General features: G+C 44.3%; 1 long non-coding RNA gene across 1 annotated transcript in view; it reads right to left on the bottom strand.

Annotated features, from left to right (window-relative positions):
• Positions 1-27,836, bottom strand: part of LOC142683562 (uncharacterized) — a 32,540-nt gene that overhangs the window by 3,703 nt on the left and 1,001 nt on the right. The window contains exons 2-4 of the long non-coding RNA XR_012853970.1: positions 24,442-24,515; positions 20,162-20,235; positions 5,071-5,144 (exon numbers count right to left, since the gene is read on the bottom strand). This is a non-coding gene — a long non-coding RNA (uncharacterized LOC142683562). The remainder of the gene's footprint in view (positions 1-5,070; positions 5,145-20,161; positions 20,236-24,441; positions 24,516-27,836) is intronic.

Genomic DNA, 27,836 nt, shown 5'->3' with positions numbered 1-27,836 from the left:
CCAGGAGCGACATCATAAGGGACACACTAGGCGGATATGCTGAGTAAAACTCCACAGCTTATCCGCCCCGGTAGCCGCAGGGAATTCCGCCAGCAAAACCGCACCAAATAGTGGCGCAGGTTTCGTGAGGCGTGTCCGCTGCGGGAATCCTGCAGGGAAAAAAAAGTTTAGACTTACCCCGGCCGTAGTTTAAGTGACGCATCTCTCTCTTCTGAACGTAGCCCCGCCTCCTGGGATGACGCTGTAGACCATGTGACCGCTGCAGCAGTCACATGGGATGAAAAGTCATGACAGGAGGCGGGGCTACGCTAAGAATAGAGGATGGCGTCACCAGGACTACGGCCGGGGGAGTCTAAACATTTTTTATAAATTTAAAAAAGTACCTTCTTTTTTTTTCTCATTTGTGATTTTTGCGGCAGAACCGCAGCATTTCTGCAACAGAGGAGCGGCGATTCCACAGAATACATTGACATGCGACTTAAAAAGTCACACTGCAGGTCCATTATTTTTGCAGCGTGTGGATGAGATTTGTTCATATCTCACCCCCTCTGCTGCGACTGTAATACGCTGCGGATTTTCCACAATCAAATGTGTTGCATAAAATCCGCAGTGTTCATGCCTAGTGTGTTCCTACCCTAAGGCCGGATTTACACAAGCGTGTGCTTTTTGCGCGCGCAAAAACGTGGCGTTTTGCGCTTGCAAAAGGTCCATAACAGCTCCGTGTGTCAGCAGCGTATGATGCGTGGCTGCGTGATTTTCGCGCAGCCGCCATCATTATGACACTCTGTTTGTATGTTTGTAGCACATGGTGCTTTTCTGTTTTCATTCATAGTTTATACGGCTGCGGAAGTGCTGGCCGTGATTTTCACGCACCCATTGACTTCAATGGGTGCGTGATGCGCGAACAATGCACAAATATCGGACATGTCGTGAGTTTTACGCAGCGGACTCGCGCTGCGTGAAAATCACTGACAGTCTGCACGGCACCATAGAGTAACATAGGTCCGTGCAAGGCGCGTGAAAATCACACACGTTTCACGGACGTATTACACGATCGTCTGAATAAGCCCTAACAATAAGGCCCAGTTCAGAGTTTTTGGGCCTTGATATTGACTCGGACACTGCGTCAGAATCAGCACCAAAAAACTTCCAAAACCGCCTCCCATTGATTTAATCTGAAATCAATGGGAGCCAGTCGCGGAAAAAAGAAAAAGCAGCACATCCTTTCATGCCGCGGTTCTGCCTCTGACCTGCCATCGAAATCAATGGGAGGCAGAAAATGCATTTTTCGCTGCGTTTTCTGTCTGCTGTCCTCAATCGCCGCAGGCAAAAAACGCGGCAAGATAGTGTGGGCAGGTCAAAATCTGCCTCAAAATTCGGTGCGCGGTTCCAGGCGGTCGCCGGTGCGCATGCGTGGGAGTTTGCGGGTGCGCGTGATCGGTCGCACGGGCGGCGGTGTTTGACGGCCCCCATGCTACCCAGGGCCGCCATCAGGGGGGGTATTAGGGGTACTGATGTGAGAGGCCCGGCCAAACCTAATTGAAAGGGGGGCCCGCAGCTCATGACATTCTTTTGGTGAAAAAAACGGGCCCCATTGCAGGGGCCTGGTTTTTTTCTACCAAAGGCAAGTCGCGGCAGTTTGCCGGGCCCCCCTTTCAATTAGGTTTGGCCGGGCCTCTCACATCAGTACCCATAATACCCCCCCTGATGGCGACCCTGGGTACCATGATATAGTACTGGACGGAGTACCGTTAACAGGCGGTGCCACGGTAGGGGGGCCCAGAAAATGTAGCTGTAGGGGGCCCTGAAATTCCTGATGGCGGCCCTGCCCACAATGCACCTTATTCCATCTACAATGCGCCACGCCAGCCACAAGGTTCTTATAATAGCCACATTATGCCCCATGTCATTTACATGGTCTCCTAAGTCACTAAAACCCCATGACACCCCCATTGATCCCATGACACACGCAATCTACGTTATCTCCACAAAAATGCCTTAATGGCAGCAACCACGCTGTCAGTGGCCACTATGCCAGCCACAAAGTCCCCATGCCAGCTACAGTGTACTTTATCCCAGCAGCAATGCCGGTGATACCCCTTATCCAAGCTACAATGACCACCCAAATGTCCTTTATTCAACACACAATGGCCTCAGTATCTATATGCAAACTACAATTAACCACATGACAGCCACAAAGCTCCCATGTAAGGCACAATGCGCCAATGACATTGCGCTCAATGACACCAAGGCATTTACAATGCCCAATGCTCGCAATAATGCTCCTATAAGAGTGACTATGCCCTCATGAAACCCACAATGTCATTTATAAGGGACACAATACCACTATGACAGTCAAATGCCCTCCATGACAGCCACAAAGCCACCAGAAAATCAACAATCATGCGACCACAATGTAATTTATCCATGCAACAATGCTGTCAATACCCCTTATGCCAGCCCGAAGGCCAAAATGGAAACCACCAAATGTCAATGTTCCTTTGCAAGCCACTATGCCTTTATTAAAGCCACAATGAACTCACTTTCCCCTTTGCTAACCAAGACATGACAGACACATTTCCCCGTGCCAGCCATAATGACACCTGCAAGCCACAATATCCTCATGACACTCGCTATGTCCCATATCCCAATCATAATATCCTCAATGTTAGCCACAACTTCCTCCCTGCCAGCCAACCACAAAGCCCCCATTACATCCAATACCACGTGACAGCCATAATGCTTCTAACCAATATCCCATATGGCAGCTAAAATGTCCCCATGACAGATACAAAGTCCAGTGTCCCTTATTCCTTTCCCAATGCCCCTTATCCAAACCACATTGCTCTCAATGCCGCCTAAGTTAACTGCAATACAACCATGACAGCCACAATGGCTTTAATAGCCCTATGACAACTACAATTCCTCATGACAGTCATTATGCCAGGAGCCACAATGCCACTATGCGAGCCACAATGTACTTTAGCGCAGACACAGTGCTGCCAATGCCTCTTATGCCAGCCCCAATGCCCCCATGATCGTAAATTGTCCTCCATGCCAGCCACTGTGCTCTAAATGCCAGCTAAATTGCCCCCATGAAATCAACAATGTCCCATTTCCCAGTCAAAATGCAGCCATGACATCTGCAAGGTCCACAATGGCCCTTATCCCAGCCACTATGCTCCATGATAATCTAATGCTCTCAATGCCAGCCATATTGTCCTCAATGCTCCCTAAGCCAACATCAATAGAACCAGGACAACTAAAATGCCCCATGACAACCACTATGTCCTCATTGTCCACTTTACCAGACATAATGCTTACCTAAAATCCACAATGCCCCCCCCCCATGACAGCCACTATCCCCAAATTACTCATATGCGAGCCACAATGCCCTAAGTGCCAATTACAAATTTATCGAACAACCAGAAATCCCTCAATTCTATCTATGCCAGCATCAATGCCACCACAAACGCCACATTGCACTCCATATCAGCCACAATGGCCTGAATGCCTTTTTTGCATACCTCAATGCTCCCATGACAACTACAAAGTCTCTATGTCAACCACAATTCCTCCTATGGCAGCAATGCCCACGTGCCAGCCACAGTGTTCCTCTGGAGCCATTATGCCCACATGTCTGCCACACTGTCCTTGAGCCCAGGCACAATATCTCCATTACAGCCACAATGTTCTCAATTCCCCTTTTGCCAACGAAAATGAAGAAATGGCACAATGCCCTCCATGCCTTTCACAATGCCATTAATAGCCCTATTCCAACTAGATTGCCCCCATTCTACGCACAATGCCCCCAATGCAAGAAGCAATGCCCACAGAACACCCACTATATATCTTATCCAAATAGCCAAATACAAGCCACAATGGCTCCCATTCAAGCAACAATGCACTCATAAGAGCCACTATGCCCCCATGACATTCACAATGTTCCTTATCCCAGCTACAATAGCTCTATTACAGCCACAAGTCCCACAATGCCAGCCACATTATCCTTAATGCCCCCTTAGCCGTCCCACAATGCCAGCCACATTATCCTTAATGCCCCCTTAGCCATTCGTAATACAACCATGACAACAACAATTCACTTATTGCCTCTTAAGAGAACCATAATGCCCCAAGACAAACAAAATGATTTCATGACAACTACCGCTTTCCCAAACACAATGCCCATTTTAATACCACATCTCCAACTAAGTCACAATGCCATCTTATGACAGCAACAATGCCTTCAATGCTAATTACAATTCCGCGAGGACAGTTACAATGTCCACATGACACCGGCTATATGTCTTATCCAAATAGCCAAATACCAGCCAAAATGGCTCCCATTCATGTAACAATACTCATGAGAGCCACTATGCCACATGACATCCACAATGTCCCTTATCCCAGCCACATTACTCTCCATGCCCTCTTAGCCATTCGGAATACAACCATGGCAACCACAATTCACTTATTGCCTCTTCATAATGCCCCAAGACAAACAAAATGCTCTCATGACAACTACCACATTCCCAAACACAATACCCATCTCCAACTAAGTCACAATGCCCTCATTGTTCACTTTACCAGTCACAATCCCAACACAAATATCACAATGCCTCCAAAAAAGTCACAATGTCCTCATGACAGCCACACTATCCCTAATTCCCAGTCACGATGTTACCATAAAAGCCACAATGTCCTCTGACAACAACAATCACGGAATGCATCGTATTACAGCAACAATGTCTTCAATGCTAATTACAATTCCGCGAGGACATACCCTATGCCCTCAATTCTCCCTATGCCAGCCACAATACCCTCCATACCAGCCAAAAATTTCCCATTGGGGAAGTGGAGATGGTGATGAATGTGTATGTTGGAATGTAAATGCAGTGCACCCATGTGTAGAACACAAAGGCATTTACAATGCCCTTAAATATCTATAGCCAATATATGTACTACTAGACATATATCCTTATATACCGGAAAGGTATTACCACACCTCTGAAAGTCCAGAGCTAGAAACTAGCCTGATAATTATCAGTAATTAATAATAATATTAATTACCCGTCATTTGATTCCTCTATTGCCGCTGTCTGGAGGATTCCATATCTTGCTTCTCTTCACTTTCAAATAGACACCTAGAAAGAAAAATCAAGAAAGAGGTGTGATAATACATTCCTGGTATATGCTATAGATGTATTGGAAACAGTAAAGAGATTTTAGTGTGCCTAGTTTCTAATGAAACCCCCAAATATTTTAAGGGCCAATTAAACCCTTTCTGTGATACATTCTGAGGAGCCAAATTAGAGATCCAACCTCAAGTCTACCTATCCAAGAGTATGCACAAACCACCCCATCTTGACTAGAAGCTATAAGTAGGATATAATCAACTCTGATCACAACCCCAAAATTAGTCACCAATCACATCAAAGATCAGATGTCTAGAAGAAATAGCACTCTCCTCCACATCTGTATAAAACAGAAAACCATTCTACAATCTATTCAGTGGACCATTTACAACTCATATATGACATGGGCCTAAATGTGACCTAGAGAGGACACAATATAGCTATTATCAGTCATCATGAAGAATATCACACATTAATAATAATAATAATAATAATAATAATCTTTATTTATATAGCGCCAACATATTACGCAGCACTTTACAATTTAGAGGGAACATGAAACAAACAATATCAGACATTACATAGTGACAAAGTTCATTTACAATTCAAACCTGGGGAGTGAGGACCCTGCTCGCAAGAGCTTACAATCTATGAGGACATAAGGGAGACACAAAGTGTAACAGTGTTTGTTCTGTACAATAGTCCGGCCATTTTTATACACATGCGGTGGTAACATAAAGCTGCATGAGCCGGTCACCAGCCACTATCCATGTATGACGGACATGAAGAGAAGGAGTGTGAGGGAATCTTATTCTGATGACTAATCTAAATGGAGGGCCATGGAAAGGAGTCAGATTAGGGAATGTTATAGGCCTGTCTAAATAGATGTGTTTTCAGGGCACGTTTAAAACTGTGGATATTGGGAATTAATCTGATTGTCTGGGGTAGCACATTCCAGAGGACGGGTGCAGCACGAGAGAAATCCTGGAGACGGTAGTGGGAGGTTCGGATTATGGAGGATTTTAATCTAAGGTCGTTGGCAGAACGTAGAGTCCGAGTAGGGTGGTAGACACAGATGAGGGAGGAGATGTAAAGAGGTGCAGCACTGTGGAGAGCTTTGTGGGTGAGAGTAATAAGTTTGAATTTTATTCGGAAGGGGATGGGCAACCAGTGCAGTGACTGGCACAGATTAGAGGCGTTGGTGTAGCGGTTGGTCATAAAGATGAGCCTGGCTGCTGCATTGAGGATAGATTGGAGAGGGGAGAGTTTAGACACAAAGTGATATCCCTAGTAGCGAAAATAGCTAGATGCTGACTTGCAACTTGTGGCCAAATCACTAGAGAGGCAAAGAAAATTAGACACATCAACTATACTGTGCCACTGGGGGGGCGGAGCTAACCGCACTGTGAGATGGTCGCTTGATCCCGACGCTCCTCACTGAGACGCAGATTTCCACGGCTGGAGGGCTGTTAACTACACGACAATGGTCCGTACAAGTCGGGACAAATCGAGTGACTCCCGGGGGACTCCGAAAACCGGTAAAGCGCAGTCGGAGATGGAGAAATTCCTCCATAAAAAGCATCTCTCCCTGGCCAGGAAAAAAAAGCAAGATGGCGCCGGAGAAATCACTCCCGCCGGAAGCACCCCGCGGCGATGACTCTGATGAAGAGAGCTCCTGTACGCACTCTGATGCTGGAGGTGGGTCAGATCCCTTACCCATTACTAGAGCTTTCTTGAAAAAAGCATTGGCTAGCGCGATGTCCCCAGTCCTAAAGGAATTGTCTTCCATTAATGCGGACATACAGCACGTGGGGCAAAGAGTGGCAGTATTGGAGGTCACTCAATCCGCCATTATTCAACAAGTGGAGGCCGTGCAAGGTGCAGTAGCTTCACATTTCTCCCATCTAAATCACACTTACCTACAGCTGGAGGATCAGGAGAACCGCAGCAGGCAGAAAAATGTTAGGTTGAGTGGCATCCCAGAGACGGTATCCACAGAGGAGATTTTGCCAACAGTGAGGATCATTTTCTCGACCATTCTGGGACAGGAAAAAGCGGCGCAGGTCATTATTGAGAGGGCCCACCGAGCACTACGACCTAAGCCATCTCGAGACGAACCTCCCAGAGATGTTATCTGCGGTCTGCTCAATTTTTTGGACACGGCTGCCATTCTCTCGGCTGCACGAGTGATTCCCGACTTGGCATTTGAGGATAGCAAGATACTGGTCTTCCAGGATCTAGCTGCCAGCACCTTGGCCAAACGACGGCTGCTGAAGCCCTTGACCGAAGCCTTGAGGCTAAGGAAGATACCCATACGATGGCTGTTCCCGTTTGGCCTGGCGATTCTGAGGGAGGGTCGACAGATTACTATCAGGACGCCAGAGGATCTCGCTAAAGCCTGGCCGAAAATAGGCATGGAGAAAATCAACATACCGGACTGGATGCCGATACAGCGAGATGCCCCGGCATGCGAGGTTCCTGATCCGCACACTTGGCAGAAACCCCAGAAGTTTAAGGCCCCGCGTAACAACACAAGGAGAGGGTTTGGACAGCATCTGGAAGCCCCCTGAGCCCGTTCGGGGTCCCTGCTAGAGGGGATTTGACCACTGTATATCCTTTATTTGTTGGCAAAGATGTTGTAGGATTTATGCCCTACCATTGTGTTATTATGGTGTTCATCAGTATGTTCACCCTCCTTCTATTGCACAAGATTTGTAGCTTATATAGAAGTCTGTGTTCTCTCTTAACATTGAATGAGGTTGGTTTCCTCGTTTCACCCCCCCCGCAACTCTATAGTCGGGCCGCGACATTTTAAGACAAGGGACATCCTCTGTGGGATAGGAGGTTCCCCCTTAATCCCTTTTTGCCTCTGGAATGTCGCTGCCTCACTACATCTTTTTCTATTTTCTCATTTGTATATAGTTTTATGTGTGTTCTGCATCTCTCCGGTGTTCACGCCTACATTGTATTATGAAGCTAATTGTTTTCTGAATGGGTCATGGCCCCGATTACTTTCTTGACACTAAATGTAAATGGGTTTGGTACGCCGCAAAAGAGGTCTCAAGTTTTCAAAATGCTTAAACAGGATAAGCCGGACGTCTTGATGTTGCAGGAGACTCATTTCCGCCATGAGCGGCTACCCCGCTTGCCGCTGTCCTCATACAGCCAGTGGTTCCATAGTACCCATACATCGGCCTCTAGAGGTGTGACTGTTGGTATTCATAAAGATTTTCCATTTAAAGTAGAAAATTCAAAGGCTGACCCGGCAGGCCGATATATTTTTCTTAAGGGTTCTCTCTGCAACACCAAAATGACTTTAGCATGTTTATATGCCCCGAATGATAAACAGATTCCGTGGTTGCTGAAGACATTACGTATACTTAAGGGTTTTGGGGAGGGGATGTCAGTTGTGGGAGGGGATCTAAATGTGGCGCTGGAATCTGATCTTGACTCTACCTCGACCGCCCGTGTGTTCACTCATCGAGCTATGCACAAACTTAAATTGATGTTATATAATTGCCAACTAACGGATGTATGGCGTCTCTCCCATCCACAGGAGAGAGATTATACTTTTTATTCACATCGACATAGAGTATATCGCAGACTAGACTACATCTTTATGTCTACGCCGCACCTTTCAAATTTGCAGTCAACATCCATAGGGCATATTACAGTTTCAGATCATGCCCCGGTGCTAGCTAAAATACACGTTCGAGATCTGCCGGCCAGATCTTGGTCTTGGCGGCTTAATGACACGATACTCTCAGATGAGGTGCACGCGGGGGTCATGGGTGCGAAATTGGAGGAATAATTTGCCTGAATAGTACACCTGATGTTGCAGTGCCAGTAATATGGGAAGCCCATAAAGCATTTATCCGAGGTGAATTTATTGCATTATGCTCTCGTTTGAAGAGGGATAGAAATAAGAAAATGCAGTCTTTGCTGGCGCAGATCTCGGCTCTTGAACGACTGCATCAGCAAACTCTGACAGCTCCCTTACGCACGGACTTAGACTCCCTCCGTCATCAACTTAAAGATATGCTAAATATACAGGCGGCAAAAGCCTTCCAGAGACTCAAATGTCGTATATACTTACATGGGGATAGGGGCTCAAAATTGATGTCCAAAATGCTCAAGACACAGACGGAGAAATCCTTTGTTTCCTCTGTTAGGATTGCCTCGGGTCAGCGGGTTTCTACCACTCCTCAAGTGGCCGAAGCCTTTAGACAATTCTACGCTAACTTATACAATTTAGATGCTCAAGGTCCAGCGAGTTCATTAGCCTCAGCACACGAAGACAGAGAGGTGGCGGTTCGGTCTTTTCTCAGCAAACTGACTTTTCCCCAATTATCAGATAGTGAAAATACATCCTTATTGGCCCCCTTCACGATAGACGAGTTGCAGGCCAGTTTAACCCCTTCAGGACTGAGCCTGTTTTGGCCTTCAGGACGAAGCCGATTTTTCAAATCTGACATGTGTCACTTCATGTGGTAATAACTCCGGAATGCTTTTACCTATCCAAGCGATTCTGAGATTGTTTTCTCGTGACATATTGTACTTTATGTTAGTGAAAAAATTTGGTTGATAAATTCAATATTTATTTGTAAAAAACACCAAGATTTGGAGAAAATTTGCAAAAATTAGCATTTTTCTCAATTTAAATGTATCTGCTTGTGAAACAGATAGTAATACCACACAAAATAGTCACTAGTTAACATCACCCATATGTCTACTTTATGTTTGCATCGTTTTTTGAACATTGTTTTATTTTTCTAGGACGTTACAAGACTTAGAACTTTAGCAGCGATTTCTCATATTTTCAAGAAAATTTCAAAAGGTGATTTTTACAAGGACCAGTTCAGTTCTGAAGTGGCTTTGAGGACCTTATATATTAGAAAGTCCCCATAAATCACCCCATTTTGAAAACTGGACCCCTCAAAGTATTCAAAACAGCATTCAGAAAGTGTATTAACCCTTTAGGCGTTTCACAGGAATTAAAGCAAAGTAGAGGTGAAAGTTACAAATTTCATTTTTTTTTTACAAAATTCATTTGTAATAAAAAAAATTCTATACCACAGGAGGTTTTACCCGAGAAATTTAACTTATTATTTATTGCCCAGATTCTGCAGTTTTTAGAAATACCCCACATGTGGCCCTAGTGCGGTCATGGACTGAAACACCGGCCTCAGAAGCAAAGGAGCACCTAGTGGATTTTGGGGCCTCCTTTTTTTTAGCATATATTTTAGGTACCATGTCATGTTTGAAGAGGTCTTGTGGGGCCAAAACAATAAAGACCCCCAAAAGTGACCTCATTTTGGAAACTACACCCCTCAGGGAATTTATCTAGGGGTATAATTAGCATTTTGAACCCACAGTTTTTTTTGCTAAATTTATTTGAATTCGTTTGTGAAGGTGAAAATCTACTTTTTTTCTGAAAAAACGTAGAAATTTGTAATTTTTTCAAGGAATAAAAGAGAAAAAACACCCCAACATATGTAAAGCAATTTCTCCTGATTATAGCAATACCCCATATGTGGTAATAAACTGCTGTTTGGACCCACAGCAGGACTCAGAAGGGAAGGAGCACCATTTGGATTTTGAAATTCTGATTTTGCTGGTATAGTTTTCAGTGCCATGTCGTGTTTGAATTGCACTGGAGGGAACAAAATAGTGGAATCCCCCGGAAAGTGACCCCATTTTGGAAACTACACTCATCAAGGAATTTTTCTAGGGGTAAAGTTAGCATTTTGACCACACGGTTGTTTTGCTGAATTCATTGGAATTATTCTGTAAAGGTAAAAATCGACTTTTTTTCTGAAAAAAGGTAGCCATTTTTAATTTTTACAAGGAATAAAGGCGAAAAAGCACCCAAACATTTCTAAAACCATTTCTCCCGATTACGTAAATACGCCATATGTGGTAATAAAGTGCTGTTTGGACCCACAGCGGGGCTTAGAAGGCAAGGAGCGCTATTTGGCTTTGGGAGCTCAAATTTAGCTGAAATGGTTTTTGGGTGCCATGTCGCATTTGCAAAGCCCCTGAGAGGCCAAAACAGTGGAAACCCACCAAAAGTGGAAATTACACCACTTAAAGAATCTATCTAGGGGTATAGTGGGCATTTAGACCCCACAAGTCTTTTGCAGGATTTATTAGAATTGGGCCATGAAAATGAATATCAACATTTCTTCCACTAAAATGTTGCATTTTTTTCAATTTTACAAAGGATAAAGGGGGTAAAAGCTGCCCAACATTTGTAAAGCAATTTCTCCCGAGTACGGCTATACCCCACGTGTGGTCATAAATGGTTTTTCATTAGAAAGTAATTAACCCTTTCTGGACTGATCCATTTTTTTCTTTTCCTTTTTAGTTTTTTCCTCCCCGCGTTCGAAGAGCCACAACTTTTTTATTTTTCAGTCAATAGAGCGGTATGAGGGCTTATTTATTGAGGGACGAGCGGTCGTTTTTATTGGTACCATTTTTTGGTACATACAACTGTTTGAGCACTTTTTATTACATTTTTAGCTAGAGCGAAGGTGACCAAAAAAACAGCGATTTTGCCGTTTTAAATTCTTTATTTTTCACGTGAGACGCTCCATACATCACCCCCCACACTAAGACATGCTATGTTGTGGTGCGCGAAGGGGTTAATGCGCAGCGCATGGTGCGGAGTGAAAATTACAATTTTCCACTCATATGCCACTTTAGTTCACTATATGTTATGCCCAGTTTGTGCCACTGAAGACAAATACCTCATAAAATATTAACCGGGTTCTCCCGGGTATGGCGATGCCATATCTGTGGACGTAAACTGGTGTTTGGGCACGCTGCAGGGCTCAGAAGGGAGGGAGCGTCATTTGGCTTTTGGGGCGTAGATGTAGCTTGGTAGTTGTTCTGTTTGGGGTTTTACTGGTGTTTCAGTTTGTAATGTGGGGGCATATGTAATCTGTGCGGGGTACATCAGGGTACATGTTATCTGTGCTGGGTACATCAGGGTACATGTTATCTGTGCGGGGTACATCAGGGTATAATAAGAGGGTATAATAATGCAGTAAATAAATAATAATCCGCAGATATGTGACCGGTGTCGCACTGGTAAATGGCGCCCAATCTTATCTGCTTTTGGAACACTCCGCACATTTTGCATCGCCATATTCTTAGAGCCAGAACGGTTTTATTTTTTCTCCACCGGAGCTGTGTGAGGGTTTATTCTTTGCGGGACAATCTGTAGTTTTCATTGGTACCATTTTGGGGTACCAGAAATTTTTTTGATCACGTTTTATTCCATTTTTTGGCAAGCAAGGTGACCAAAAACCATCAATTCTGACAATGTTTTTTATTCGTTTTTTTATGGCCTTCACCCTGGGCTATAAATGACCATTATACTTTATTCTGCGGGTCGATACGATTACAGCGATACCAGATGTATATAATTTTGTTATGTTTTGCAGCGTTTGTGCAATAAAATCACTTATTTATAAAATAAATACATTTTTGTGTCACCCTATTCTGAGAGCCATAACGTTTTTATTTTTCAGTCAAAAAAGCGATGTAAGGGCTTGTTTTTTGCGGGACGGGATGTAGTTTGTATTGGTACCATTTTGGCGTACGTGCGACTTTTTGATCACTTTTTATTGTATATTTTGGGAGAGTTGGTAACCAAAAAATTGTGATTCGGGCACTGTTTTTTGTTTATTTTTTTTGCGGTGTTCACCGTGCGGGAAAAATAATATTACAGTTTTATAGTTGGGGTCGTTACGAACGCGGCGATACCAAATATGTGTACTTTTTTTAACGTGTTAATTTTTTTCCTATAATAAAAGACTTATTATAGGAAAAAAAGCATTCTTTGTTTATGTCACTTCTAACTTTGATTTTTACACTTTTTAAAAACATTTTTATTATCTTTTTTTTACTTTTTTTACTTGTCCCACTAGGGGACACTTAGACTGGCAGCTCTGATCGCTGCTGGAACACATTACACTACACACGTAGTGTAATATGTTCTAACTGTCATTGTGACGTAACTGTCACACTGACAGGAAGCATCGGAGGACCATTGGAGGTCATTGTCTGGCCTCTGGTTGCCATGATAAGGATCGCCAGCCCCCGCAAATACATGTGGGGGGCTGCCGATCCGCTGTAAACCTCTTCGATGTGGTGATCGCAATCGACCACCGCATCGAAGGGGTTAATTGCCGATTTCAGCGGCGACAGGCCGCTGATCGGCAACGGGGAGAGCAGGGCTGACACCCTGCACAGTTAACCGCCGCTGCGGTGTAGCGCCGCGCGGCGGTTAACTGTTAAAGCGCGGACGTAACTGTACGCCAAGGTGCGCAAAGTTACTGCTCACCTGGACGTACAGTTACGTCCAGGTGCGGGAAGGGGTTAACTAGCATCCCCTTGGGGAAATGTCCAGGGCCAGACGGCCTACCCATCATGTATTACAAAAAATTTAGTAGCATACTTCTCCCACACTTTCTGGAGGTGTGTAATTCTCTCCTGAGTGGTACTTCCCTCCCACCGCAGGCTCTGGAAGCCTTCATTACTCTCATTCCAAAAGAAGGAAAGAGTCCTGATGACTGTGCAAGCTATAGGCCGATTTCACTGTTAAACACAGATGTGAAGTGGTGGGCCAAACTATTGGCTAGCAGAATAGCTAAATTTTTACCGAAATTGATAGCAGAGGAGCAGGTGGGGTTTGTCCCGCGGCGGGAAGGGAAGAATAATATCACTAGAGTTATAAATGTGATCCACCTCGCGCGAGGGAAGGGGGTTCCTCTTGTCCTTCTGGGAACTGACGCTGAAAAGGCCTTCGATAGGGTCGACTGGAGGTTTATTCAAAGTGCCTTAGAAAAATTTAAGTTTCCCCAGCCCTTTATAAGTGCTATATTCTCCCTATACTCAAAGCCTTCAGCCAAAATTAGAGTAAATGGAATATTGTCCGCCCCTTTCTTCATAAAAAATGGTACCAGACAGGGCTGTCCCCTCTCCCCGGCTCTTTTTATTTTGGCTCTAGAGCCACTATTATTACATATTAGACAACATGAAGAGGTTAGAGGATTGAAGGTAGGGGCGGTAGTGCATAAAATTGCAGCATTCGCCGATGATCTCCTTTTATTTATCACCAACCCACTGTCGGCCCTGCCACACCTACTGACGCTATTCGATGAGTTTGGTTTTGTTTCCAACTTCAAAATAAATCTCAGCAAGTCGGAAGCGTTAAATATTAATGTCTCCTCCCGGACCATTCTTAAATTGCAAAGTTGTACCCCCTTCAGGTGGCCACCCAGGGCTATAAAATTTCTGGGGGTTATGATTGCTGCTGACCTGAGGGAGCTCTTTAGTCTCAATTATAAAGCCCTCTTTGCCAAGATCCGTAAGCAATTGTTATCCATGAGACTACCGTTTCTGTCGTGGTTTGGTAGGAAGAACTTACTCGCCACTTACATACTTCCGCAGATTACGTATCTGGTGTGTGCTTTACCTATAGATGTTCCGAAGAGCTACTTTAGGAACTTCAAGTCCCTGTTCATTTCCTTTCTATGGGGTTCTAAGAGGTCCAGATTAGCATACTCCTTCCTGATACAAAAGAAGGAGCAAGGGGGCATCTCCTTACCGGATCTGGAAACATATTTTATAGCGAACCATTTAGCCCGCTGGACGCAACTGGCAGACGGGGGTAATACCTCTCTGTCTGTGGTTATGGAAAGAATCCTCATGGGACCAGAGATGCTTGGATTGCTATGGGTTCGTTCTGCCTCGCACTACCCAAAGGGATATTTGTGCCCAATCACTAGGGGAACGATGGCGGTGTGTCACACGGCAAGAGCCTTGAATATGTCAAAACAGCTCCTCTCACCCCTTGCTCCCTTGAGTGTCCTGCCCTCATATTTGGGTAGACCGTCCGATAGAACAGCGGATTTTTGGAGGTGCTTAAATAAGGTACAAATATCTGAATTGTGGGGGCTAGATGGGCCGCCTGACTTGCGCTCGGTCTTTAGGGGACGGGATCTGAAACAACCAAACGCACTACAACTGGCAGATTATACAACTACCATTGCTATGTTCAAAGCTCAGTCACCTCCTTTAAAAGTAGACCCGACCTGGTTAGAAAACTATATATTATTACCGGCCACCCCGCCTAAGGTTCTGTCTAAATTGTATAAAGGCATTCTATTGGAGACATCTTCGCAAAAACCTCATTTTGTGAGACAGTGGGAAAGGGAGTTGGGCTTGTCTTTCTCCAAAGAGGAAGTAGGGTTTATATTAAAAGCCGCTCAGGGGTTTTCTACGTGTGTACGCATACGAGAGAATTCCTACAAGCTGGTTACGCGTTGGTACCGAACCCCGGACTTCCTATCCTCTATAGGTTTAGTCCCTGAGAATTTATGTTGGAGGTGCCGAGAGGGTCCAGGCACCTTCCTTCACATCTCGTGGTCGTGCCCCAAAATGTTAAGCAATTGGAGGGGGGTTGAAAAAATAATAAATTCTGTCTGCTCTACAAATATTACACTAACACCTGCATTGGTACTGCTCTGGTTGCCAATACCTGATTTTACTCCGTCTGTACACAGTCTCCCGACCCACATGATCTCTGCTGCTAAATTGCTAGTACCTACCTTTTGGAGACAGCCTTACCCGCCGACAGTGGAGCTATGGTTAGATAAAATGCAGCAGATATGTAGATTGGAGAAAATGGCTGCCTGGATAAATCATTCAAGGGAGAGATATCTGAATATATGGAAACCATGGTTGGTCAGGGGGGTGGGGGGGTCATAAGAACAAGCGTGATCCGCTTGCCTGCTCCTCTTCATGAGTAGATTGGGGGAGGTATGTACTACTGGATGGTCTGGGGTAGGGGTGCGAAGGGGCATGATATATGATATACGATATGTGGACAGGAGGGGAGAGTATACCATGTGTGTTATATTTTCTTTATGCATTTTTTGAGTCCGGCCTACACTGTATCCATAAACACTGTCTCCATAACTCAGCACAATCTGTTATTCACGTTATGTTATGCATTAAGAGACCCTTCAATTCAAGTCAAGTCAAGTCGAGTCCTGTTTGCATATTTTCGACCATTGTAATATGGTAATGTGACATAAAGGCGTGACACCGGAGGATGCTACTACCATGTTTTTATTTCCTCGTATTATGTCTTAGCTATTTTGTACCCTTACTGAGATGCATGTCAGTTCAGGGTTTTTGTGGGTTAGCTTGTATTGTGAGGATGTTGTTTCCTTTGCGATGTCTATCTGACGTCATTTTCAGAGAGATGTAATGACACCCATGACTTGTATTCCTGCTTTGTTTTCATTTTGCAAACCCTGATACCTGACCTGTATTGTATCGTATGATGTCTTCCCTTGTATGTTATGTTTATCAGTTTAATAAAAAGAGATTTTGCAAAAAAAACTATACTGTGCCACTCATAGTAAAAAAAGAAACATCGTCCACGCAAACCCTAAATCAAAAAGCCACGACAGTCACAATTTTCCAATGACAGCCAAAATGCACCTATGACAGCTACATTGTCCCACCACATCTAAATGGCTCCAATGACAGCCACAAAGTCCTCAGTGCCAGCCACATTTCCGCCACATAACAACCACAAAGTCATCAATGCCCCCTATGCAAATCACCATGCCTTCAATACCTGCTAAGCCAACCAAAATTCCCACATGACAACCGTAGTGCCTGCCGTGCCAGCTACAAGACCTTAAAAAAGGCCACAATGCTTTTCAGGTTAGCCACAATGCACTCACAACACCTACAATGCACCTTATTCCATCTACAATGCGCAATGCCAGCCACAAGGTTCTTATAATAGCCACATTATGCCCCATGTCATTTACATGGTCTCCTAAGTCACTAAAACCCCATGACACCCCCATTGATCCCATGACACACGCAATCTACGTTATCTCCACAAAAATGCCTTAATGGCAGCAACCACGCTGTCAGTGGCCACTATGCCAGCCACAAAGTCCCCATGCCAGCTACAGTGTACTTTATCCCAGCAGCAATGCCAGTGATACCCCTTATCCAAGCTACAATGACCACCCAAATGTCCTTTATTCAACACACAATGGCCTCAGTATCTATATGCAAACTACAATTAACCACATGACAGCCACAAAGCTCCCATGTAAGGCACAATGCGCCAATGACATTGCGCTCAATGACACCAAGGCATTTACAATGCCCAATGCTGGCAAAAATGCTCCTATAAGAGTGACTATGCCCTCATGAAACCCACAATGTCATTTATAAGGGACACAATGCCACTATGACAGTCAAATGCCCTCCATGACAGCCACAAAGCCACCAGAAAATCAACAATCATGCGACCACAATGTACTTTATCCATGCAACAATGCTGTCAATGCCCCTTATGCCAGCACGAAGGCCAAAATGGAAACCACCAAATGTCAATGCTCCTTTGCAAGCCACTATGCCTTTATTAAAGCCACAATGAACTCACTTTCCCCTTTGCTAACCAAGACATGACAGACACAAGTCCCCGTGCCAGCCATAATGACACCTGCAAGCCACAATATCCTCATGACACTCGCTATGTCCCATATCCCAGTCATAATATCCTCAATGTTAGCCACAACTTCCTCCCTGCCAGCCAACCACAAAGCCCCCATTACATCCAATACCACGTGACAGCCATAATGCTTCTAACCAATATCCCATATGGCAGCTAAAATGTCCCCATGACTGATACAAAGTCCAGTGTCCCTTATTCCTTTCACAATGCCCCTTATCCAAACCACATTGCTCTCAATGCCGCCTAAGTTAACTGCAATACAACCATGACAGCCACAATGGCTTCAATAGCCCTATGACAACTACAATGCCCCATGACAGTCATTATGCCAGGAGCCACAATACCACTATGCGAGCCACAATGTACTTTAGCGCAGACACAGTGCTGCCAATGCCTCTTATGCCAGCCCCAATGCCCCCATGATCGTAAATTGTCCTCCATGCCAGCCACTGTGCTCTAAATGCCAGCTAAATTGCCCCCATGAAATCAACAATGTCCCATTTCCCAGTCAAAATGCAGCCATGACATCTGCAAGGTCCACAATGTCCCTTATCCCAGCCACTATGTTCCATGATAATCTAATGCTCTCAATGCCAGCCATATTGTCCTCAATGCTCCCTAAGCCAACATCAATAGAACCAGGACAACTAAAATGCCCCATGACAACCACTATGTCCTCATTGTCCACTTTAACAGACACAATGCTTACCTAAAATCCACAATGCCCCCCCATGACAGCCACTATCCCCAAATTACTCAAATGCGAGCCAGAATGCCCTAAGTGCCAATTACAAATTTATCGAACAACCAGAAATCCCTCAATTCTATCTATGCCAGCATCAATGCCACCACAAACGCCACATTGCACTCCATATCAGCCACAATGGCCTGAATGCCTTTTTTGCATACCTCAATGCTCCCATGACAACTACAAAGTCCCTATGTCAACCACAATTCCTCCTATGGCAGAAATGCCCACGTGCCAGCCACAGTGTTCCTCTGCAGCCATTATGCCCACATGTCTGCCACACTGTCCCTGAGTCCAGCCACAATATCTCAATTACAGCAACAATGATTTAAATTCCCCTTTTGCCAACGAAAATGAAGAAATGGCACAATGCCCTCCATGCCTTTCACAATGCCATTAATAGCCCTATTCCAACTAGATTGCCCCCATTCTACGCACAATGCCCCTAATGCAAGAAGCAATGCCCACAGAACACCCACTATATATCTTATCCAAATAGCCAAATACCAGCCACAATGGCTCCCATTCAAGCAACAATGCACGCATAAGAGCCACTATGCCCCCATGACATCCACAATGTCCCTTATCCCAGCTACAAAAGCTCTATTACAGCCACAAGTCCCACAATGCCAGCCACATTATCCTTAATGCCCCCTTAGCCGTCCCACAATGCCAGCCACATTATCCTTAATGCCCCCTTAGCCATTCGGAATACAACCATGACAACCACAATTCACTTATTGCCTCTTAAGAGAACCATAATGCCCCAAGACAAACAAAATGATTTCATGACAACTACCACTTTCCCAAACATAATGCCCATTTTAATACCACATCTCCAACTAAGTCACAATGCCATCTAATGACAGCAACAATGCCTTCAATGCTAATTACAATTCCGCGAGGACAGTTACAATGTCCACATGACACCGGCTATATGTCTTATCCAAATAGCCAAATACCAGCCAAAATGGCTCCCATTCATGTAACAATGCACTCATGAGAGCCACTATGCCACATGACATCCACAATGTCCCTTATCCCAGCCACATTACTCTCCATACCCTCTTAGCCATTCGGAATACAACCATGGCAACCACAATTCACTTATTGCCTCTTAATAATGCCCCAAGACAAACAAAATGCTCTCATGACAACTACCACATTCCCAAACACAATGCCCATTTTAATACCACATCTCCAACTAAGTCACAATGCCCTCATTGTTCACTTTACCAGTCACAATCCCAACACAAATATCACAATGCCTCAAAACAAGTCACAATGTCCTCATGACAGCCACACTATCCCTAATTCCCAGTCACGATGTTACCATAAAAGCCACAATATCCTCTGACAACAACAATCACGGAATGCATCGTATTACAGCAACAATGTCTTCAATGCTAATTACAATTCCGCGAGGACAGACCCTATGCCCTCAATTCTCCCTATGCCAGCCACAATACCCTCCATACCAGCCAAAAATTCCCCATTGGGGAAGTGGAGATGGTGATGAATGTGTATGTTGGAATGTAAATGCAGTGCACCCATGTGTAGAACACAAAGGCATTTACAATGCCCTTAAATATCTATAGCCAATATATGTACTACTAGACATATATCCTTATATACCGGGAAGGTATTACCACACCTCTGAAAGTCCAGAGCTAGAAACTAGCCTGATAATTATCAGTAATTAATAATAATATTAATTACCAGTCATTTGATTGCTCTATTGCCGCTGTCTGGAGGATTCCATATCTTGCTTCTCTTCACTTTCAAATAGACACCTAGAAAAAAATAATCAAGAAAGAGGTGTGATAATACATTCCTGGTATATGCTATAGATGTATTGGAAACAGTAAAGAGATTTTAGTGTGCCTAGTTTCTAATGAAACCCCCAAATATTTTAAGGGCCAATTAAACCCTTTCTGTGATACATTCTGAGGAGCCAAATTAGAGATCCAACCTCAAGTCTTCCTATCCAAGAGTATTCACAAACCACCCCATCTTGACTAGAAGCTATAAGTAGGATATAATCAACTCTGATCACAACCCCAAAATTAGTCACCAATCACATCAAAGATCAGATGTCTAGAAGAAATAGCACTCTCCTCCACATCTGTATAAAACAGAAAACCATTCTACAATCTATTCAGTGGACCATTTACAACTCATATATGACATGGGCCTAAATGTGACCTAGAGAGGACACAATATAGCTATTATCAGTCATCATGAAGAATATCACACATTCAACAAAGACCTCACATGCGCCAGGTTAAGACACAAAGTGATATCACTAGTAGCGAAAATAGCTAGATGCTGACTTGCAACTTGTGGCCAAATCACTAGAGAGGCAAAGAAAATTAGACACATCAACTATACTGTGCCACTCATAGTAAAAAAAGAAACATCGTCCACGCAAACCCTAAATTAAAAAGCCACGACAGTCACAATTTTCCAATGACAGCCAAAATGCACCTATGACAGCTACATTGTCCCACCACATCTAAATGGCTCCAATGACAGCCACAAAGTCCTCAGTGCCAGCCACATTTCCGCCACATAACAACCACAAAGTCATCAATGCCCCCTATGCAAATCACCATGCCTTCAATACCTGCTAAGCCAACCAAAATTCCCACATGACAACCGTAGTGCCTGCCGTGCCAGCTACAAGACCTTAAAAAAGGCCACAATGCTTTTCAGGTTAGCCACAATGCACTCACAACACCCACAATGCACCTTATTCCATCTACAATGCACCATGCCAGCCACAAGGTTCTTATAATAGCCACATTATGCCCCATGTCATTTACATGGTCTCCTAAGTCACTAAAACCCCATGACACCCCCATTGATACCATGACACACGCAATCTACGTTATCTCCACAAAAATGCCTTAATGGTAGCAACCACGCTGTCAGTGGCCACTATGCCAGCCACAAAGTCCCCATGCCAGCTACAGTGTACTTTATCCCAGCAGCAATGCCGGTGATACCCCTTATCCAAGCTACAATGACCACCCAAATGTCCTTTATTCAACACACAATGGCCTCAGTATCTATATGCAAACTACAATTAACCACATGACAGCCACAAAGCTCCCATGTAAGGCACAATGCGCCAATGACAATGACATTGCGCTCAATGACACCAAGGCATTTACAATGCCCAATGCTGGCAATAATGCTCCTATAAGAGTGACTATGCCCTCATGAAACCCACAATGTCATTTATAAGGGACACAATGCCACTATGACAGTCAAATGCCCTCCATGACAGCCACAAAGCCACCAGAAAATCAACAATCATGCGACCACAATGTACTTTATCCATGCAACAATGCTGTCAATGCCCCTTATGCCAGCCCGAAGGCCAAAATGGAAACCACCAAATGTCAATGCTCCTTTGCAAGCCACTATGCCTTTATTAAAGCCACAATGAACTCACTTTCCCCTTTGCTAACCAAGACATGACAGACACAAGTCCCCGTGCCAGCCATAATGACACCTGCAAGCCACAATATCCTCATGACACTCGCTATGTCCCATATCCCAGTCATAATATCCTCAATGTTAGCCACAACTTCCTCCCTGCCAGCCAACCACAAAGCCCCCATTACATCCAATACCACGTGACAGCCATAATGCTTCTAACCAATATCCCATATGGCAGCTAAAATGTCCCCATGACTGATACAAAGTCCAGTGTCCCTTATTCCTTTCACAATGCCCCTTATCCAAACCACATTGCTCTCAATGCCGCCTAAGTTAACTGCAATACAACCATGACAGCCACAATGGCTTCAATAGCCCTATGACAACTACAATGCCCCATGACAGTCATTATGCCAGGAGCCACAATGCCACTATGCGAGCCACAATGTACTTTAGCGCAGACACAGTGCTGCCAATGCCTCTTATGCCAGCCCCAATGCCCCCATGATCGTAAATTGTCCTCCATGCCAGCCACTGTGCTCTAAATGCCAGCTAAATTGCCCCCATGAAATCAACAATGTCCCATTTCCCAGTCAAAATGCAGCCATGACATCTGCAAGGTCCACAATGTCCCTTATCCCAGCCACTATGTTCCATGATAATCTAATGCTCTCAATGCCAGCCATATTGTCCTCAATGCTCCCTAAGCCAACATCAATAGAACCAGGACAACTAAAATGCCCCATGACAACCACTATGTCCTCATTGTCCACTTTAACAGACACAATGCTTACCTAAAATCCACAATGCCCCCCCATGACAGCCACTATCCCCAAATTACTCAAATGCGAGCCAGAATGCCCTAAGTGCCAATTACAAATTTATCGAACAACCAGAAATCCCTCAATTCTATCTATGCCAGCATCAATGCCACCACAAACGCCACATTGCACTCCATATCAGCCACAATGGCCTGAATGCCTTTTTTGCATACCTCAATGCTCCCATGACAACTACAAAGTCCCTATGTCAACCACAATTCCTCCTATGGCAGAAATGCCCACGTGCCAGCCACAGTGTTCCTCTGCAGCCATTATGCCCACATGTCTGCCACACTGTCCCTGAGTCCAGCCACAATATCTCAATTACAGCAACAATGATTTAAATTCCCCTTTTGCCAACGAAAATGAAGAAATGGCACAATGCCCTCCATGCCTTTCACAATGCCATTAATAGCCCTATTCCAACTAGATTGCCCCCATTCTACGCACAATGCCCCTAATGCAAGAAGCAATGCCCACAGAACACCCACTATATATCTTATCCAAATAGCCAAATACCAGCCACAATGGCTCCCATTCAAGCAACAATGCACGCATAAGAGCCACTATGCCCCCATGACATCCACAATGTCCCTTATCCCAGCTACAAAAGCTCTATTACAGCCACAAGTCCCACAATGCCAGCCACATTATCCTTAATGCCCCCTTAGCCGTCCCACAATGCCAGCCACATTATCCTTAATGCCCCCTTAGCCATTCGGAATACAACCATGACAACCACAATTCACTTATTGCCTCTTAAGAGAACCATAATGCCCCAAGACAAACAAAATGATTTCATGACAACTACCACTTTCCCAAACATAATGCCCATTTTAATACCACATCTCCAACTAAGTCACAATGCCATCTAATGACAGCAACAATGCCTTCAATGCTAATTACAATTCCGCGAGGACAGTTACAATGTCCACATGACACCGGCTATATGTCTTATCCAGATAGCCAAATACCAGCCAAAATGGCTCCCATTCATGTAACAATGCACTCATGAGAGCCACTATGCCACATGACATCCACAATGTCCCTTATCCCAGCCACATTACTCTCCATGCCCTCTTAGCCATTCGGAATACAACCATGGCAACCACAATTCACTTATTGCCTCTTAATAATGCCCCAAGACAAACAAAATGCTCTCATGACAACTACCACATTCCCAAACACAATGCCCATTTTAATACCACATCTCCAACTAAGTCACAATGCCCTCATTGTTCACTTTACCAGTCACAATCCCAACACAAATATCACAATGCCTCAAAACAAGTCACAATGTCCTCATGACAGCCACACTATCCCTAATTCCCAGTCACGATGTTACCATAAAAGCCACAATATCCTCTGACAACAACAATCACGGAATGCATCGTATTACAGCAACAATGTCTTCAATGCTAATTACAATTCCGCGAGGACAGACCCTATGCCCTCAATTCTCCCTATGCCAGCCACAATACCCTCCATACCAGCCAAAAATTCCCCATTGGGGAAGTGGAGATGGTGATGAATGTGTATGTTGGAATGTAAATGCAGTGCACCCATGTGTAGAACACAAAGGCATTTACAATGCCCTTAAATATCTATAGCCAATATATGTACTACTAGACATATATCCTTATATACCGGGAAGGTATTACCACACCTCTGAAAGTCCAGAGCTAGAAACTAGCCTGATAATTATCAGTAATTAATAATAATATTAATTACCAGTCATTTGATTGCTCTATTGCCGCTGTCTGGAGGATTCCATATCTTGCTTCTCTTCACTTTCAAATAGACACCTAGAAAAAAATAATCAAGAAAGAGGTGTGATAATACATTCCTGGTATATGCTATAGATGTATTGGAAACAGTAAAGAGATTTTAGTGTGCCTAGTTTCTAATGAAACCCCCAAATATTTTAAGGGCCAATTAAACCCTTTCTGTGATACATTCTGAGGAGCCAAATTAGAGATCCAACCTCAAGTCTTCCTATCCAAGAGTATTCACAAACCACCCCATCTTGACTAGAAGCTATAAGTAGGATATAATCAACTCTGATCACAACCCCAAAATTAGTCACCAATCACATCAAAGATCAGATGTCTAGAAGAAATAGCACTCTCCTCCACATCTGTATAAAACAGAAAACCATTCTACAATCTATTCAGTGGACCATTTACAACTCATATATGACATGGGCCTAAATGTGACCTAGAGAGGACACAATATAGCTATTATCAGTCATCATGAAGAATATCACACATTCAACAAAGACCTCACATGCGCCAGGTTAAGACACAAAGTGATATCACTAGTAGCGAAAATAGCTAGATGCTGACTTGCAACTTGTGGCCAAATCACTAGAGAGGCAAAGAAAATTAGACACATCAACTATACTGTGCCACTCATAGTAAAAAAAGAAACATCGTCCACGCAAACCCTAAATTAAAAAGCCACGACAGTCACAATTTTCCAATGACAGCCAAAATGCACCTATGACAGCTACATTGTCCCACCACATCTAAATGGCTCCAATGACAGCCACAAAGTCCTCAGTGCCAGCCACATTTCCGCCACATAACAACCACAAAGTCATCAATGCCCCCTATGCAAATCACCATGCCTTCAATACCTGCTAAGCCAACCAAAATTCCCACATGACAACCGTAGTGCCTGCCGTGCCAGCTACAAGACCTTAAAAAAGGCCACAATGCTTTTCAGGTTAGCCACAATGCACTCACAACACCCACAATGCACCTTATTCCATCTACAATGCACCATGCCAGCCACAAGGTTCTTATAATAGCCACATTATGCCCCATGTCATTTACATGGTCTCCTAAGTCACTAAAACCCCATGACACCCCCATTGATACCATGACACACGCAATCTACGTTATCTCCACAAAAATGCCTTAATGGTAGCAACCACGCTGTCAGTGGCCACTATGCCAGCCACAAAGTCCCCATGCCAGCTACAGTGTACTTTATCCCAGCAGCAATGCCGGTGATACCCCTTATCCAAGCTACAATGACCACCCAAATGTCCTTTATTCAACACACAATGGCCTCAGTATCTATATGCAAACTACAATTAACCACATGACAGCCACAAAGCTCCCATGTAAGGCACAATGCGCCAATGACAATGACATTGCGCTCAATGACACCAAGGCATTTACAATGCCCAATGCTGGCAATAATGCTCCTATAAGAGTGACTATGCCCTCATGAAACCCACAATGTCATTTATAAGGGACACAATGCCACTATGACAGTCAAATGCCCTCCATGACAGCCACAAAGCCACCAGAAAATCAACAATCATGCGACCACAATGTACTTTATCCATGCAACAATGCTGTCAATGCCCCTTATGCCAGCCCGAAGGCCAAAATGGAAACCACCAAATGTCAATGCTCCTTTGCAAGCCACTATGCCTTTATTAAAGCCACAATGAACTCACTTTCCCCTTTGCTAACCAAGACATGACAGACACAAGTCCCCGTGCCAGCCATAATGACACCTGCAAGCCACAATATCCTCATGACACTCGCTATGTCCCATATCCCAGTCATAATATCCTCAATGTTAGCCACAACTTCCTCCCTGCCAGCCAACCACAAAGCCCCCATTACATCCAATACCACGTGACAGCCATAATGCTTCTAACCAATATCCCATATGGCAGCTAAAATGTCCCCATGACTGATACAAAGTCCAGTGTCCCTTATTCCTTTCACAATGCCCCTTATCCAAACCACATTGCTCTCAATGCCGCCTAAGTTAACTGCAATACAACCATGACAGCCACAATGGCTTCAATAGCCCTATGACAACTACAATGCCCCATGACAGTCATTATGCCAGGAGCCACAATGCCACTATGCGAGCCACAATGTACTTTAGCGCAGACACAGTGCTGCCAATGCCTCTTATGCCAGCCCCAATGCCCCCATGATCGTAAATTGTCCTCCATGCCAGCCACTGTGCTCTAAATGCCAGCTAAATTGCCCCCATGAAATCAACAATGTCCCATTTCCCAGTCAAAATGCAGCCATGACATCTGCAAGGTCCACAATGTCCCTTATCCCAGCCACTATGTTCCATGATAATCTAATGCTCTCAATGCCAGCCATATTGTCCTCAATGCTCCCTAAGCCAACATCAATAGAACCAGGACAACTAAAATGCCCCATGACAACCACTATGTCCTCATTGTCCACTTTAACAGACACAATGCTTACCTAAAATCCACAATGCCCCCCCATGACAGCCACTATCCCCAAATTACTCAAATGCGAGCCAGAATGCCCTAAGTGCCAATTACAAATTTATCGAACAACCAGAAATCCCTCAATTCTATCTATGCCAGCATCAATGCCACCACAAACGCCACATTGCACTCCATATCAGCCACAATGGCCTGAATGCCTTTTTTGCATACCTCAATGCTCCCATGACAACTACAAAGTCCCTATGTCAACCACAATTCCTCCTATGGCAGAAATGCCCACGTGCCAGCCACAGTGTTCCTCTGCAGCCATTATGCCCACATGTCTGCCACACTGTCCCTGAGTCCAGCCACAATATCTCAATTACAGCAACAATGATTTAAATTCCCCTTTTGCCAACGAAAATGAAGAAATGGCACAATGCCCTCCATGCCTTTCACAATGCCATTAATAGCCCTATTCCAACTAGATTGCCCCCATTCTACGCACAATGCCCCTAATGCAAGAAGCAATGCCCACAGAACACCCACTATATATCTTATCCAAATAGCCAAATACCAGCCACAATGGCTCCCATTCAAGCAACAATGCACGCATAAGAGCCACTATGCCCCCATGACATCCACAATGTCCCTTATCCCAGCTACAAAAGCTCTATTACAGCCACAAGTCCCACAATGCCAGCCACATTATCCTTAATGCCCCCTTAGCCGTCCCACAATGCCAGCCACATTATCCTTAATGCCCCCTTAGCCATTCGGAATACAACCATGACAACCACAATTCACTTATTGCCTCTTAAGAGAACCATAATGCCCCAAGACAAACAAAATGATTTCATGACAACTACCACTTTCCCAAACATAATGCCCATTTTAATACCAC

The sequence above is a fragment of the Rhinoderma darwinii genome (assembly GCF_050947455.1).
Source record: "Rhinoderma darwinii isolate aRhiDar2 chromosome 3 unlocalized genomic scaffold, aRhiDar2.hap1 SUPER_3_unloc_7, whole genome shotgun sequence".
Taxonomy (NCBI): Eukaryota; Metazoa; Chordata; class Amphibia; order Anura; family Rhinodermatidae; genus Rhinoderma; species Rhinoderma darwinii.
Note: the sequence above shows the minus strand (reverse complement) of the source record. Positions and strands in the feature narration are given on the sequence as shown.